At 43.7% G+C, this 18611-nt stretch overlaps 1 long non-coding RNA gene across 1 annotated transcript; it reads right to left on the bottom strand.

The window, feature by feature from the left end:
• Positions 1 to 12711: 12711 nt before the first annotated feature.
• Positions 12712 to 16986, bottom strand: LOC138854959 (uncharacterized). The gene is made up of 3 exons (XR_011394131.1): positions 16851 to 16986; positions 14556 to 14717; positions 12712 to 13183 (listed from the first exon to the last, which is right to left on the bottom strand). It is a non-coding gene; the product is annotated as an uncharacterized lncRNA (long non-coding RNA).
• Positions 16987 to 18611: the final 1625 nt, after the last annotated feature.

The raw sequence follows: 18611 nt of genomic DNA, 5'->3' as shown, positions 1-18611 counted from the left end.
CACCGTCTATACTTGTCACCGTCTATACTTGTCACCGTCTATACTTGTCACCGTCTATACTTGTCACCGTCTATACTTGTCACCGTCTATACTTGTCACCGTCTATACTTGTCACCACCTATACTTGTCACCGTCTATACTTGTCACCGTCTATAATTGTCACCACCTATACTTGTCACCGTCTATACTTGTCACCGTCTATACTTGTCACCGTCTATAATTGTCACCACCTATACTTGTCACCGTCTATACTTGTCACCGTCTATACTTGTCACCGTCTATAATTGTCACCACCTATACTTGTCACCGCCTACATTTGTCACCACTTTCACCACTTAATCGTTGGAGGAAAGATGGAGAGTAGAGGCTGTTTCGAGAGGGGATTGGGGACACTAGAACGGGGGGGGGAGTGAAGGAGGGGGAGGGGAGTGAAGGAGGGGGAGGGGAGTGATGGAGGGGGAGGGGTGAAGGTGGGGGAGGGGAGTGATGGAGGGGGAGGGGAGTGATGGAGGGGGAGGGGAGTGATGGAGGGGGAGGGGAGTGAAGGAGGGGGAGGGGAGTGAATGAGGGGAGTGGAGTGATGGAGGGGGAGTGGAGTGATGGAGGGGGAGGGGAGTGATGGAGGGGAGGGGAGTGAAGGAGGGGGATGGGAGCGAAGGAGGGGGATGGGAGCGAAGGAGAGGGGGAGGGGAGTGAAGGATAAGATAAGATTTTGTTCGGATTTTTAACCCCGGAGGGTTAGCCACCCAGGATAACCCAAGAAAGTCAGTGCGTCATCGAGGACTGTCTAACTTATTTCCATTGGGGTCCTTAATCTTGTCCCCCAGGATGCGACCCACACCAGTCGACTAACACCCAGGTACCTATTTGCTGCTAGGTGAACAGGACAACAGGTGTAAGGAAACGTGTCGAAATGTTTCCACCCGCCGGGAATCGAACCCGGGCCCTCCGTGTGTGAAGCGGGAGCTTTAGCCACCAGGCCACCGGGCCATCAGGAGGGGGAGGGAAGTCTTCAAAGTTTTTTTTTATCTCATCCTTGTGACTTTAATCAGACTTTCTCTAAATATTTAATTTATTTAGGCACAGGTGCACACAGGTACAATTATCATACACTGTGTATATGAATTAGGATAACCCCAGAGAAGTCAGACAAGGTGACTTGTTATCATTAGATACCCATGAGTGTGTTGATAACTATTATGAAATGAATACTCTCAGCAGTTCTGGAGTTGACTTGCACATTGACCCAGACGTGATGCCAGAACTGTGGGTAATCATCTACGAGGAAGAGAGATTGAACGAATTGAAACTAAAAAAATACCGGTACAGAGGAGAACCGGGGAACGTGGTTATAACGTACAAAATACTCTGCAGATTATATATAGTGGATAAAGACTGGCTGTTTGAGATGTGAAAGAGAGAGAAAGAGAGAGAGAGAGAGAGAGAGAGAGAGAGAGAGAGAGAGAGAGAGAGAGAGAGAGCGAGCGAGCCAGCCAGCCAGCGAGAGAGAGCGAGCCAGGGAACACAGTGAGAGGTCAACACCAAGATTAGCCATGAGAATGTTAGGAAGCACTTAACAGTCTTAACATTATAGCAAGTGGAATATACTAGACCAATAGGTGGTAGATGTACACACTATAAATAGCTTCAAGAATAGATATCATGGATCCCTGGAGGCTAGAAAGAATTAAGAGCTGGGTCCAGGAGATAGTATCGACCCCTGTAGACATGGTTAGGCGAGTACAACAACTAGGTGGGTTTCTCGGCAGCTTTGCCAGAGGCCGAGACAGTAACAAATAATGCAGATGTGATGTAGAGTGACGTCGAGCCATCTTGGGAGATTGTATGCTCAGTGTGATGCGGTAGTTGTGGCAAGGTGGTGTGTGAGGTGTCCTTGAGGTATGACGGGGAGGTAGAGAACTTTTACGAAACATGATCTAATACACCGCTCCTTCTTATGCAAACTTCATCTTCAGCATTAAACAGTATATTAAACCTGTTCTCAACACCAGGTGAAATGTATGTTAATAAACCCTCTTAAAGTTTATTAAAAACCGGCGCTAGGTGAGCTTTTAGCTCGAAATATCTTCCTGGTTGAGGTAGTGTCAGTCTCTGTGCCGACCTCTCGCAACTTCTCTCAGCAGTTATCAACCTGTCCTGACATCGTAGTTAGTGATGAACTTTTTGTACAGATTTAACCCTCATCAGGCACTGTTGAGGGTTTCCAGCAGATTTGAAAGTTTTGGCACTTTTTTGAGGGTTATTCAATGTGCGTGTTCGCGCATGTTTATATGTAGTGTCAGAGTAATTTAATCGAAAACTTGGAAAAGAGTGGACAAGTATCTGCACCAGGTGCCAGATCAACGAGGCTGTGATGGATCTGTGAGGCAGCGGGCCTCCGACAGCAACAGCCTGGTTGACCAGGCAAGCACCAGATTAGCCTGGACCATGGCCGAGTTCAGAGAGTAGATAAACTCTCGAAACTTTTCAAAGGTATATCAGAGGAAATAAAATAAAACGTAGTTTTAGTTCGATGCCATTTTGGCTCTAAAATAATTATAATAATAATGATAATAATGTATCTTCCTTTCTACAAGTACATATACAAGGTATACAGACCTAGGTGACATCAATAACATACTACTGTAGAGAAAGACGCTTGTTATGCTGAGCATTTCAGGCAGATTAGGTCAGTTTTGTCCCAGGATGCGACCCACACCAGTCCACTAACTAACCCAGGTACTCATTTTATACCGATGGGTGAACATGGACGGCAGGTGTCTTATGGAAACGTGCCCCTAATGTTTTCCAGCCTTACCGGAGATTCGTACTCCGTACCTCAGTGTGAGAGCTGAGTGCGCCTGCGATCGAGCCACGGAAAAGATGATCACTTGAACATTTTAGATAAATAAGGTTATTTAGACACACGCACACACAAATGCAATTATCATACATAGTGTAAATTACCCAAGATAACCCCAAAAAGTCATAGTAGTTGATAGTTTGTGTCCTGGTCACATGGACATGTGGGTCGTGTTAGTAGTAGTAGTTGATAGTTTGTATCCTGGTCACATGGGCATGTGGGTCGTGTTAGTAGTTAATAGTTTGTGTCCTGGTCGAGTTGTGACGTGACCTCTGCAACCACAGACAAGTGAGTACATGAACATTGTGGCTGAGAGCTGGTTACGTCTTTGCTTCTATTGCAAATGGCTCCTTCGCTCGATAATTTTTAGATTTACAGACCAGAATATAAATGTGAGCGTAGCAAGTCATTAGCATGTAGGTGAGGCTTGATGATCTGCTCAGGAATGGTGCTGGTATTTTGTCGAGAAAAAATTGATTATCTCCCGACGCCGGGTATAGTCGTATGATCTGATAACGGTTTTTGGTCACTTCGCAGAGGCCTCTCACTGGCCTACATTTCGACCTGGCAGAAAAACATAGAAGATATATATTAAATTTTACTGAGTTAAAACTACATAATACACATTGTTTGTGCAAGTATCATGTGCGCCCTTATGGCCATTGCTAAATATTCTGTAGTGTAACAAACATCTAAATAAAAGGTCTTACGATGCCATTTATGTTGCAGTCTTGATGTGTAAATAGTACTGTCGCCGGCATAGTTATTTTATAAACAATTTTTTGAAGGTAAAAGTATGCGGGCCAACATGGCTATTTTATAACTGTTGTGAAAACAAAAATATGCGGAACAAGTCTTCACTAGAACAGTTTTCCCTCTTGAGTAGTTCAAATAGACTAATTAAACATTTTTGTGTTTGTCTACATGCCAGTCATGTTACTCAGTTCAAACCTTCCAAAACTTGACTCACGAAATCGTAATGACACGATTGCAAACAAACCATACCACGGATGGGGATAGAACCCGTGATCAGTCGTAAAATTCCAGACTTAACAGATTTGAGTCAGTATACACCCTCGCATACACGTATACATAGTAATGAAACATACACGTTGACATTAAAGTTAAAATATATACAAACTTTTACATGTATTCCATTTATTCCTTCACCATGCTATCCTCCCTTAATTCTATTTTCCTGATAACGCTTTTTTTTTTTTTCCAATCCGTCCTTCCACCTCCCATTTTCTCGCGTGGGAGCAGTGTATATATAGCACCAGACCACTGTTGAATATACGAGATGCTGAAGGCACTGCATCTGACCACCTTGGTGGAAAGGGCCACTAATATACGAGGAGATGCTGAAGGCACTTCATCTGACCACCTTGGTGGAAAGGACAATTAGGCGAGGTATAATTACCAAGTAGTAAATTTTTAGAGGATTTAGATGCGCAAATAGGGATGGTGATTCAACGTAAGAGGACCAGAAACAAGAACACAGGTTGATGCTCAAGATTAAGGCGCAGCCAGCAGCAACAGCCTGGATGACCAGGCAAGCACCAGACGAGCCTGGCCCATGGCCAGGATCCGGGAATGGAAAAACTCTTGGAACTCATCAAAGGTAAGACTCGACCTCTCGCAAACTCAAATAAGCGAGTGCACACACAAGCAGTTCCCCTCCAGTTAAATGGTCTCGACTGGAGCCAGTGACAGGCGATTCCACTCTGTTTTTGTCGTTGTATTCAATTATTGCTAAAGCTGAGGAGTGTTGCGACATACACACAGTGGCAGTGTTTGTGGCATGTGATAGGTGGCACCCGTCTCCATTCTTGGCTCCTCTCCTGGATACCTGGCTGTCCTGGATACCTGGCTGTCCTGGATACCTGGCTGTCCTGGATACCTGGCTCTCATGAATACCTGGCTCTCATGGATACTTGGGTGTCCTGGAGACCTGGCTCTCATGCATACCTGGCTCTCTTGGAGACCTGGCTGCTTTTGATCATCCCATTAGCCGTGTCACCTTAGGTCGTGGTAGCGGGATTTAACAACCCTCCCCCCTCCCGGAGGCTGGGTCGCCTCTCCCCCCCCCGGAGGCTGGGTCGCCTTTTTCCCCTCCGGAGGCTGGGTCACCTTCCCCCCCTCCCCCCGAAGCTGGGGTCACCTTTCCGTGCAGAACTCGGGATAAAACTTGCCAACAGAATCTGAATTATGGACCGAGGATGCTAAATCTAATTTGTATGTAAGACATGTTTTCTTTCGCCTCGAAAATACTCTTCTTAATCTATCCCCTCTACCCTCCTGTTCGTCCTTTACCCCCTCCACCCCAACCCCCCCCCCCTCTCCAGGCTGGGAGACTGGCATTGAAAGCATGACAGTCATTGCAAGACATCTTACGTGTACGTATAGACAGCGTGTCAGTCCCGGCAAAACAGTTGCTGTAAGACATCTTGTCAGTCCATAACAAACATTGTTGTCAGTACCTGGGCAGACGCCATTTATTACTTTTAATATATAACTCAACACGTCCCTCTTATTATTTGACTACTCGGCCACGTTTCAATTCGCCATGAACAGTATCAAGTCGCAAGTCATTGGTACAGATAAATGATCCCTAGAAGGGCCGAAAAGTCGTCTGTTTACTGTTTTTAATGTCTGAGTTGTGAACTGCTGCAGCAATTCACAACTAACTCAGAAATTAGATATGGTAACAAGACGACTTTTCGGTCCTTGTATGGATCACTTGTGTGTACCAGTGACTTGCGACAACATCAAATTAGACTTGATACTGTTCATGGCGAAGTGAAATATAAACTTGTTTATATTTCCAGTTTTGTCTGTAATGTGGACAGCTGCTACCAGCTGTCTTCCTTCCAGATACATGAAGGTTGTTTACTGGGGGTTAACGCCCCCCGGTCCCAGACCAGGCCGTTGTCTCACGCTCGTATCCAAATTAAACCAAACTGAAATAGGATAAATTTACTGTTTTCCCTGTGATACTTGCTTGGTCCAGGACCGAGCTGCGGCAGTAGGAAAACTCGCGAAATCCATCAGAGGTATATCGGGGATCCAGGGTATGGTTATAATGAATATAGGTTTTGTGAAGACACGAGGTGTGTGTACTCGCCTATTTGTACTCACCTATTTGTGGTTGCAGGGGTCGAGACTCCGCTCCTGGCCCCGCCTCTTCACTGATCGCTACTTGGTCCTCTCTCTCTCCCTGCTCCATGAGCTTTATCATGCCTCGTCTTAAAGCTATGTATGGTTCCTGCCTCCACTACCTCACTTTCCAGACTGTTCCACTTCCTGACAACTCTGTGACTGAAGAAATATTTCCTAACATCCCTTTGACTCATCTCAGTCTTCAATTTCCAATTGTGACCCCTTGTTTCTGTGTCCCATCTCTGGAGCATCTCGTCTCTGTCCGCCTTGTCTATTCCTCGCAATATTTTGTATGTCGTTATCATGTCTCCCCTAACCCTCCTGTCCTCCAGTGTCGTCAGGCCGATTTCCCTTAACCTTTCTTCGTAGGACATTCCCCGTAGCTCTGGAACTAGCCTTGTTGCAAACCTTTTCACTTTCTCAAATTTCTTGACGTGCTTGACCCGGTGTGGGTTCCAAACTGGTGCTGCATACTCCAGTATGGGCCTGACGTATATGGTGTACAGAGTCTTGAACGATTCCTTACTGAGGTATCGGAACGCTATCCTTAGGTCTGCCAGACGCCCGTACGCTGCAGCAATTATCTGATTGATGTGCGCCTCAGGAGATGTGCACGATATTATACTCACCCCAAGATCTTTTTCCTTGAGTGAGGTTTGCAGTCTTTGCCCATCTAGACTATACTGTGTCTGCTGTCTTTTTTGCCCTTCCCCGATCTTCATGACTTAGCATTTGGCAGGGTTAAATTCAAGGAGCCAGTTGCTGGACCAGGGTTGTAGCCTGTCCCGGTCTCTTTGTAGTTCTGCCTGATCCTCAACCGATTTGATTCTCCTCATTAACCTCACATCATCTGCAAACAAGGACACTTCTGAGTCTATCCCTTCCGTTATGTCATTCACAAATACCACAAACAGCACAGGTCCTAGGATTGACCCCTGTGGAACCCCTCTTGTCACAGGCGCCAACTCTGACAACTTGTCACGTACCATGACTTGTTGTTGCCTCCCCATCAGGTATTCTCTGATCCATTGCAGTGCCTTTCCTGTTATGTGTATCTGATCCTCTAGCTTTTGCATTAACCTCTTGTGAGGAACTGTGTCGAAGGCCTTGCAGTCCAAGAAAATGCAGTGTGTGTGTGTGTGTGTTTGAGGGAGTCAGCGTGTTTTATTGCATTCGTTAGTGAAAAATTTGTTAACAAGGATGTATGTCATGTTACTCGCGGAGTTTTGTTTTTATGTGACCTGTCCAATTGCCCCGGTTTTTTTTATAGGACTCGTTCAGTGGTGCCGTTTTGTTTATACGACTCGTTCATTGGTGCCAACATTCTGGGGGCGCGGCAATAAGCAACCGATGGAACCCAGTGCCGTAGATGGTGCCTACAAGCAAGCAAGCCACTGTGGGAGTCTGATTATATGATAGGCTACTACAGACTGACCGTTACCTTACTGGTCGAAGCCATTGCCCTGGGAGATCGTAGGAGGGGAAGGGGAATGATATAGGCATGAGGAAGGGGGGGGGAGGAACGTGAGAATTAATGTAATACTCCAGCCATTATCCTGAGGGAGGGGAGGGAGGGGAGGGAGGGTGATTGTCATCATCAGCCATCACATGTTCTTGGTGCTTACGACACGACTTCCCCTCTTCCACACTCAATCTCTCTCTCTCCCTCCACTCTTTCCCCTTTACCTTTTCAATTTTCCCTTTTGCTTTTCTCACGTCCCTTGTCTCCCGTCCTTCACCTCGAGGGATTCCATCTACCAGTGGCAAGGGTAGTTCCCCAGTGTTAAGGACAGTTCCCCGGTGTGAAGGACAGTTCCCCAGGGTAAGGACAGTTCCCCAGTGGTAACTCCCTCGTTCAGCCATCAGCACGAGAGGTAGGAGAAAGAGCCACCTTACTGGTGTAGTTCACAAGCCAGTGTTCTGTGGCTTTCATGACAACGTAATAGTAGCAGCAGCGTGGATTTAACTTGTTTTAATGGGTTTTTGTTGGGCCACTGAGTTTAAATGGTTTACTTCTCGGAGTAGGAGTGCACTGCCACTAGAAACTTTCTGTAAACTATACCATTTTGAGAGAGAGAGAGAGAGAGAGAGAGAGAGAGCGAGCGAGCGAGCGAGCGAAGGAAGCTTGCCTCTATAGGCAGACAGAATCACAGGACTTACTGAAGGTCGTGGGACATGGTTTATTGGGTACAGTTTCATGATAGCCACCAAAATCGCGGATCCGTTTTAATTAATAGGTCCTTAGTGATTGCCTTCTCTTTCTCCACAAAATGGCTTATTGCTGACAAATATGGAGAGAAAGGCATGAGTTGCAGGATGATATACTTAGTGTTTGCAGAGTTTTGATAAATGACTCGAAATCGTAATAGTGAGACGAACAGGATTCAAACCTGTGTCAAGCCTCGCCGGGTCACCATCTGGAAAAGACCCGGGCCGGGACATGTACCGGCGAATCATTCAAGTTCATGTGTCAAGTCAGGTCTAAAACCGGCAGAGTAAGCAGGCAGTTTGTATATAGGACGCGATCCAGGTTGTGGCATTTTATTTTGAAAGATATTTCGTCCTGGTGAGCGAAACGTCATCACAATAAAATGCCGTAACCCACATTGTGGGTGTTGACTCAAGAAATCGTAATGACACGATTGCAAACAAACCATACCCCCGGCCGGGATTGAACCCGCGGTCATAGTCTCAAAACTCCAGCCCGTCGCGTTAGCCACTAGACCAGCTAGCCACAATAAGATTCATCCAACTAGGTATATTTCTACACCAGTGAAGGGACTTGAGCTAGAGTTCGTCATGGCCACGCTAGCTGGAGATTCGTCTGTAAAAACTTGGATTTGTGGTCACAGTGGTGCCTGTGCTAACCTTCCTATGGTGTAGAAATATACCTAGTTGGATGAATCTTATTGTGGCTAGCTGGTCTAGTGGCTAACGCGACGGGCTGGAGTTTTGAGACTATGACCGCGGGTTCAATCCCGGCCGGGGGTATGGATTGTGGGTGTTGTTTACACCTGCGGGTGGCAGGCCAGTACTCGATCCACTGCTTCAAACAGTAAGCTTTATCAAGTCCTACTTGGAGAAACGTTGTCCTACTGAAAAAATACTCTTCAGCTTGTTTTCAAACTTCATTAACGCAGGTTCTATATCTTCTTAACAATAAATTAATGTTTTGGGATGTAATTGCAATTTTTGTAACGGTTACTTGTATACATTATTGGGTACACACAGCAGCTTCCTCGCATAGATCAGTAGATGTGTTGTTGCTTGTTAGATATGGGGGTTAAAAGTTGTTTACTTCCACATCTGGAGCTCATGTGCAAATTAATAGTTTGTTCAGCCCACTGGGAATTAGGAGTGATGGTACTTCTAGGTCGTTAGTAGTTAGGTGGTGGTAGTGGTGCATCCCAGTGGTTAGTAGTTAGATGGTGGTACTTGTTGGTTGTTAGTGGTTAGGTAGTAGTAATTCTGGGTGATCAGTAGTTAGAGGGTGGTAGTCATGTGCGATTATTTACCTGGGAAAGTGATAATGCGTGAACAGAAAATGATGAATAGTAAATATAGTAGTAGTATATGATGGTGGTTGAAGGCTAGGTACGGTAGGTAATGTAAATACCGGAGAGGAAAGTTGAGGTTAGAAACGTTGATAGATGGTAGAGGAGATAGCTAGTTGGTGGTAGATGGATTTGGTGGCTGGGGAGGTATGTTGGTAGTTATATTAGATGGACTAGATACCAATGAGGTAAGCCAAGAACACTCCACTGAGGTTCTACTTGTTAATGTTTTATTCCCGCGCACTTTTAGAGACGTGATCATTCATGACTTTACCAAACCCTTCCCCCATACCCTCACCCCACCTCATGGTATCATGGTATTGATGTGTGGTGGTGATATAATGCTGATGATGGTGTAATGATAATGGTGGTGGTGGTGCATATAATATGGCTAATTTTTTCGGTTGCCAGCCTCTTGTGTTATTCATGACCTTCACGTCATTGGCTGCCTCTCACCCTTCCCACCTACTTGTTATTCTATACTGCCGTCCTCTTTTTTTTTCTTTTCCAACGTCTACATGTTCCTCTTCAATGCTTCTTGCTACCCACCTTACCTCCCTACCAGAAGATTAAGTGGTTGACCCGTGTTTCACTAAGAGTGGCTGTGTTGGTGCCCGGGTCATGTTGGAATACTGGGCAAAGACTGTAAAGGCTAAGATGATGGCGACTGTACCTTTTTAACCCTCTGTTCACGTTGTCTCATTTTGTTGGGGCATTATTTGTGGGTTTATCAGAAGAAAGTTCTGGGCTCGATGAGTCCTATAAACTTGCATTATTTCGTATAGGATTTGCCAAAACGTGGGTCTTTGGACCTCTTTATACACAAATCGGCACTGTTGAGAATTCTCTGACGTTTGAGGATGGGGAGAGGCACCAGACTCGCGACTACCTGCTCTGTGGGAATGCTCCCTCCCTCTGTGTATCCTGTTACGTGCCGCTAACTGTTGCTCATATTTTAATAGTTTGCCTTCGTCTTCGTTATTTGTAGGGTTGTCGTGATTTCTATATATTGTATGGTGCCTCTTGGGACCTCGGAGACTTTTGAGTAGGGAATTTTCTAGTGGTGTTTTTATTAGATATTTAGTCGAGTCACATATTTGAACTTATTGTGTGTGATGTTGGTTTTTAGTGCTTTTGGTTTGTACATAGTATCATATATTTATTATTCATTTGCCTTTATATTGATCGGCTCTATTTTCCCTTCATCTAAAAACGATTAGTGAAATTGAAAGAAATTCAAAATATTTCTTTTCATATGCCAAAAACAAGGCAAATACCACATGTGGTATCGGGCCCTTGCTCAGTCAAGATGGGATTTGCACAGATGATAAAGAAATGAGTGAGATACTGAAATCCCAATATGACTGTATTTAGCGAGCCACTAATCGGCCTAAAGATCGACAATCCAAATTATTTTTTCATGGATGGGCCTCAAAACTCCATCAATGTATGTCATATTTCCGACATTACCCTAACTCCGATAGACTTTAAGAAAGTAATTGACAATATGCCCATGCACTCAGCCCCAGGCCCAGACTCGTGGAACTCTGTGTTCATTAAGAACTGCTAGAAACCCTTTTCACGTGCCCTAAGGAGAAGGAGCTTAGACATGGGTGAAATTCCCAGTCACTAAAAACAACAGATATAGCCCCGCTCCATAAAGGTGGCAACAAAACATTAGCTAAGAACTATAGACCAATAGCTCTAACGTCCCACATCATAAAAATCTTTGAAAGAGTGCTAAAAATCACGATTGAAAACCACTTGGATTCCCAGAAACTGCACAACATGGGTTCAGAGCAGGTCGCTCCGGCCTCTCGCAACTACTGGATCACTATATGTTCTTGGGTGCACTGGAAGAAAAAAAACAATGCAGATGTAATATACACAGACTTTGCAAAAGCCTCTGACAAGTGTGATCATGGCGTAATAGCGCACAAAATACGTGCTAAAGGAATAACTGGCAGAGTTGGGAGATGGATCTTTAACTTTCTAACCAATCGGACACAGTAGTGGCCAACAAAGTTAAATCGGAAGCTGCCATAGTGAAAAGCTGTTCCACAAGGCACAGTACTCTCCCCCATCCTGTTCCTCATCCTCATATCAGACATAGACAGAGATGTAATCCACAGTACCGTGTCATCCTTTGCAGACGATACTAGGATCTGCATGAGACTGTCATCTGTTGAGGACACTGTTAACCTCCAAGAAGATATAAACCAAGTTTTCCAATGGGCAACGGAAAACAGTATGATCAATGAAGACAAATTTCAACTACTCCGTTATGGAAAACGGGAGGAGATAATAACTATAACTGAGTATACTACAAACTCTGATCATACAATAGAGCGGAAAAATAATGTGAGGGAATTGGAAGTGGTAATGTCTGAGGATCTCACTTTCAAGGATATCAACAGTGCCACGATCGCATCTGCAAAGAAAATGATAGGATGGATAATGAGAACGTTCAGAACAAGAGATGCCAAGCCAGTGAAGATCCTTTTCAAATCACATGTTCTCTCTAGGCTGGAATACTGCTGTACATTAACATCCCCATTCAGGGCAGGTGAAATCGCAGATCTAGAGAGTGTACAGAGAACATTTACTGCACACATAAGTTTTATCAAAAACCTCAACTACTGGGAATGCTTGGAAGCACTTGACTTGTACTCGCTGGAACGCAGGCGAGAGAGATGTCTCATACTCTACACTTGATAAATCCTAGAAGAAATGGTACCGAATCTGTACATTCAAGTCACTCCCTACGAAAGTAAAAGACTGGGCAGGCGGTGCAAAATACCCCCAATGAAAAATAGGGGCGCCAGTGGTACACTTAAGAGAGAGCACCGTAAGTGTCCGGGGCCCAAGACTGTTCAACAGCCTCCCACCATGCATAAGAGGAATTACCAATAAGCCCCTGGATACCTTCAAGAGGGAGCTGGACAGATACTTCAAGTCGGTGCCGGATCAGCCGGGCTGTGGTTCGTACGTTGGACTATGTGCGGCCAGCAGTGACAGCCTGGTTGATCAGGCCGTGATCCACTGGGAGGCCTGGTCGTGGACCGGGCCACGGGGACGTTAATCCCCGTGTGAAGGCTTACTCAGCCCTGTAACAACTTCAGACAGTATTACCCAGGCTGGCTCCTCCTCAGGAAAATTAGTGAATAGAAAAAGAAATAACAGACAAACATAAACACTTTATTATGTAGAAAATATAAAATATAAAACACTTAAATATGAAATATTAATCCTACATTAAAGAAAATAAAAAATGAAAAATATAAATAACTGAATTCAAAGCTAATTTAACACTTGGGTGTCTGGTGTTGGTGACACTGCTTGTTGAAATCGTAGCCGTTGCTGATGATGGGGGGGGGGTCGCAGGTGTTGGTGACCACCACTGGCTAGTTCTTCACAGATTAACGCCGTGAGTAGTATCCCGATGACAGGAAAGCAGGTTCTTTACCGCTGCAATGATGTGGGGTTACGTCCTGCAATTTCATACAGGTGCACAGGTAGTGCAATACAAAATGGGGACGTCTCCAGGAGGTTAGTCCTTCTCCTGTTCTTCTCGTTGATTGACAGGTGACCCTCACTGTCATCCAAGCTGAAAAGATAGACAGGTTACCCACTGCTTAAATAATCACTCTCCATGGCAGTGTACATTACTCAAAAGACGTGGTGATTATTACAACAGTCAACCTAGAGCAAGACTGAAAGGACTAAGTTTATTATTGGTCAAAAGTGAAGCTTTTAACCAATAAATCCACTAGAATACAAGGCAGGCATGTACATACAGTAGTGTTGGGAGCTGCGAGTCGAGTGATTTACTGTTTGACCAGAGCCCCATACGTCACCTTTCGAGGGGGGGGAAGAGGGAGGGGAAGGGATAGCCGGAGCTAGACTGACCCTACGTTAACAAGCAGCCGGCAATCAAACTATCACTTTAGGGGTGGGGGGGGAGAAAAGGCAGGAAAAACGGGAGCATGACTTACCCTACCTTAACTAGTAGCCGGTAATGAAACTACATGTATTGTTACTATATTGCTACTCCTATCTATTGAACTTTTCCCTCGCACTCCCCCATACCAAGACTTATAGTCAAGGAGTATAAGAAAAATAGGCGAGGAAAAAGTTCTAACATGTGGAAGTTGCGTAAGGCAAGAAATCTTCTACTGACTGTCACGACTTAACCAGTCAGAGAAATAATTGGATGAACCATTGATATACAGAATATGGAACTTAAAAGCCTGGAGTGCCAATGTCCACCTCAAGAGGCGACTGTTGGTTCCCTTAAAAGTTTCTAGGTATATCAAAGGTTTGTGGTCCGTTTCTAAAATGAATTCTTTTCCCAGCAAATAAAATTTAAGTTTGGAGATACCCCACACAAGGGCTAAATATACCTTTTCTATTGTGGAGTATCTTGTTTCTGCGGGAAGGAGTTTCCGGCTTAGGAAGCATACAGGGAAGGGAGTACCATCATGGTATTGTAGTAACACCGCACCTAAGCCAGTGTTGGAGGCATCAGTTCTCAAACAAAATGTTTTATTAATATCTGGAATCTTAAGTATAGGGTCTTTCGAAAAGATACTTTTAATCTCATTAAACTTTTCCCGAGCTACGTCGGAAAGTTCAAGAAGTTCCTTCACAGACTTTTTAAGGAAGTCGGATAAGATGCCTGTAAGATCAGTAAGGTTAGGGATAAACCGTGCATAAAAATTTACAGAACCAAGAAAGCTTCGCATGAGCTTCTTGGTTTTGGGGAATTTAAATTCTAATAAAGCGCAGAGAGTTATTAGAAAGTATCAGTCCAAGATATCTAATCTTGTTATACCCAAGGAAGTATTTCTTCGGCTTGGCAGTGAGGCCATGTGAGTGTAACCTACGCAAAACTGATGTTAATGTTTGGATATGTTCGCCCCACGTAGATGTCGTTACGTAAATGTTATCAAAATAAACTGAAACATTTGGCCTCTTACCCAAGACCTTTCTCATCAGTCTCACGTAGGTAGCACAGGCAGTTACCAAACCGAAGGGCATAGTTCTATACTGCATCAGTCCTTGGTGTGTAGGAAAAGCGGTGTACTGCTTAGAAGAAGGATCTAACATTACTTGATGATATGCCTGCGCAATATCAATCTCTGAAAAGAAGGAAGCGTCATAAAATTTGTGTAGATCACTATATTAAGGGCATAGGCTCAGCATCCCACCGAGTTATAGCATTAAGGCCTCTGAAGTCAATAGCAAGTCTATATGAATTATCCTCCTTCTTAACCATGACTACTGGTGAACAATATGAAGATATTGAAGGTTCAATGATCTTTAGTTTTAATAATTTGTCTACCTCTCGGTCAAATGCATCCCTAAGGTGAACTGGAACTGGGTATAATTTTCGTTTGATAGGATTGTCCGTCACTAAGTCAATCTTATGGACTACCGTGGAGGTAACACCTGGAATATCAGTAAAGACGTCTGAAAAGTTACACATTGAAGTAGTTCATGTCTCTTATGGTCATCCAAAGATTCATTAATATTAATGGTGGTTGCGTCCGAGTGGTCAAGAGTCACCAAGTCATGTAGTTCTTCATCATGGTCTAAGTTAGAGGTGTCAATTACGCACACTTTACATTCTTCAGTTGTCTTATCAAGTTCGTGTGGAAAAACTAAGTCAAAGTTATTAAGGCACTTAACCGAATTTCTTCGGTAATATTTCTTAAGGATGTTGATATGATAAAGCTTAGGTTTCCTCTTGACTTCTATGAGGTAGTCAACTTTCCCACAAATTTTTAATACCTTATACGGACCTTTCCATGCTACTAATAATTTATTTGACTTAATCGGCAAAAGTACAAGAACTTCATCTCCTACTTTAAAACTTCTCCTCTGACTTTTGGAATCAAAATAGGTTTTGTACTGGTCCATTGACAAGCTTAGGTTTTTCGAAACTATGTCAGAGGTCTCCTCAAGTTGGGATCTAAGGTCAAGGAGAAACTGGTAAGAAGACTGAACCTCAGCATTTACCTCCTCATTAGTCCATAAGTCATGAAGGATGGACAATGGGCCTCTGGCCTGTCTACCATAGAGAAGTTCAAAAGGTGAAAACCCCAAAGAGTCGCTGGGAACTTCCCTCATGGCAAACAAAGCACAGGGTAGGTAACGATGCCACTCCTTAGGTTTAAGGGAGCAAAGTTTCCTTAAAATGGACTTGAGAATCAAATGCTGGCGCTCAATCCTCCCATTACAACTGGGATGATAGGGTGTGGTGAAGAGAGGCTTCACTCCCAGAAGTTGGTATAGATATTGCATTAAGTCAGATGTGAATTGTGTCCCACGGTCAGACAGAATTTCTCTAGGGATGCCCACTCTGGAGAAGATGGACAAAAGGGCTTCAGCCGCCTCTGTAGTAGTTATGGTCTTTAAGGGAAAGGCTTCAGGGAAACTCGAAGCATAATCAACTAATGTTAATATATATCTATGTCCCCCAGATGAAAGTGGAGATAAAGGACCAACGATGTCAATAGCTACTCTTTCAAACGGTACCATAAAGATAGGCATTTTGACCATAGGTACTCGCCTGGTACCTCGGGAGGATGACAGTTGGCAAACTTTACACGATCTACAATAGGTAACGATATCTAAGGACATTTTTGGCAAAAAATAGGTTTCCCTAATTTTATTTAAAGTTTTACGATGCGAGAAATGTCCGGCCACTGGCAGGTCATGAGCCATTTTAAGAACAGTCTCTCTGCATTGACTTGGAACAACTAAGATGGAATAGTCTATCTCATCTGAATTTAATTTGAATACTGACTTGTACAAGATATCTTTTATATATTCAAATTTATATGAAAAGTTTTTCCTTTGGATAACTGGATTTTGTTTAGCGGCATTATGGCAATTCTGAAGAGAAGGGCAATTATGTTGTAAATTGACAAAGGAGTCCTTCGATATGTCTAAAGGCTTAAAGTCAGGGAAAATCAAAGGATGGACAGTAGGGGAAGCATGGGCTTTGGTCTGAGCCCTAGTCAAGACATTTAGGGTATCGGAGGTGATATCTTCACTTTCATCTAACAAGTGAACCGGTGATCCTACTACCTCGCTTTCGAGAGTAGCATCACTGGTTTTTAATCCCACATGAATCTCACGAGACATTGTCTCATCTGAACTTTCGAGGGGCTTCTCCGACTCTACAGGAAGAGGATCTGAAACACTTATATCCATCTTTGGTGATGAAAGGTCAACCTCAGAAGGAAGAATGGCACCTTTTACATTACCTATTAGTATGGAGCAAGAAGTGATGGGAGCTAGTACGGCTTCAGACCAACCTGTGAACCATTTAGACCTAATGTAACAACGGATGGTAGGAAAAGTGTCCGTACGGCCCAAGTAGTCTGAAAGTATAGCAGAGGAATGAATTTCTTTAAGGTTAGGGAACAGCTTATCAGAAATGACTATACATGTGCATCCAGTGTCTCGTAAAATGGTAGATACATTAAGTCCATTAACTGTTCCTGAACAGAAGGGTGCTTGGTCATTACAGTTTTAAAACATCTTCCAACTTTTTGGACCTTCTTAGAAGGACAATCTGGACGTTTATGTCCCTTAACACCACACAAATGACAAACAGGAATAAAAGAAGTCATTTTACTTTCCACTAGAGGCTTTGATTTCTTAAAGTCTGATGAACCCTTGCCCTTAGGGTTCGATCCCTTTAGGTCTTTATAGGCATTGTGAGCCTCAGCATATAGGTCAGCAGCCTCAGCAACTTCCTCAGCTTTAATCAGGTTACGTTCTCTAATGAATGTTCGTATCTGGTGAGGAAGAGCTGTCAGGAACTGGTCAGCAACCATGAAGTCTCGAAGAGATTCATAGCTGTGATCAATTCCTGAACTCTCTATCCAAAAGTCGAACAAACGAAAGAGTGTTACCTGTAACTGTTGAAAGTTCTGGCCAGGCTGTAAGGTGGCATACCTGAAATCTTTCCTGTAAGAATTAGTGTTTTTTTTATATGCTTTAAGGATTGCCTTCTTTAGTAGGTTATAATTACATATATCCTGTGACAAAGTTGCATAGATATTTAAGGCTGTACCAGAAAATAACATTCCTAACCTGGTAGCCCAGGTGTCAGCAGGCCATTCACAGAGGGTAGTGGTATTTTCAAACCTGATAATGTATGAAGTTATGTCTTCCCCCTCTGTGAAGGGAGGTAAATTAGGTGTTGAAATATGTGCACTGACTGCACGTTGTTCCATTACTCCTTCCTCTAATTGTTGTGTAAGAGTTAACTTTTTATTCTCCAGTTCAAGGCGAGATTTTTCGAGCTCGCGATCCTTTTCTCTCTATTAACTCATGCTCTCTAGCTCTTTCCTCACGTTCTCTAGCTTTTTCCTCAACTTCTCTATCCTTTGCTCTTTGCTCAAGTTCTCTTAATTTAACCTGTTCCTCACGTATCTTAGCTTGTTCCTCACGTTCCCTAGCTCTTTCCTCACGATCAAGTCTATCACGCTCTTTTTGGTCTTCTCGCTCTCTTTCTAACTGTCTTTCTTGGATTTCTCTCTCAATTCTCTCTCTCTCCTTTTTCTCCTCTCTTTCAAGGTTCTCTTTATACTTTTCTCTTCTCTTTCGATTCTCTCTCTCTTCTTATTCTCTTCTCTTTCCCTTTCTAGCTGTCTTTCTTCTCTCTCAATTCTCGCTCTTTCAAGTCTTTCCTGGATCTTAGCACTAATGAAAGATTCTAAATTTTTCCCTGTTATTCCTAACTTCCAGCGTTCATCCAAAACTGGTATTCATCCATACTTGCAAGAATAACTTAAACTATCAGGGGAAATGAAACGAGTATTAAAGAAAATGGAGGGTTCAATTCCTGCTCCACTCAAACTAAATAAACCAGAGGGCTCGATCCCTGCTTCAATTAAACATTATGTATTAACGAAAACGAAGGGTTCTATGCCGGCTCCGAGCAAACAGTAAGTAGAATGGGGTCCCTTGATCATCCAATCTTCTCGGCAACAAATCAAGAGTGTCCTATGACAGTT

Source organism: Cherax quadricarinatus, chromosome 76 (assembly GCF_038502225.1).
Source record: "Cherax quadricarinatus isolate ZL_2023a chromosome 76, ASM3850222v1, whole genome shotgun sequence".
NCBI lineage: Eukaryota > Metazoa > Arthropoda > Malacostraca > Decapoda > Parastacidae > Cherax > Cherax quadricarinatus.
Note: the sequence above shows the minus strand (reverse complement) of the source record. Positions and strands in the feature narration are given on the sequence as shown.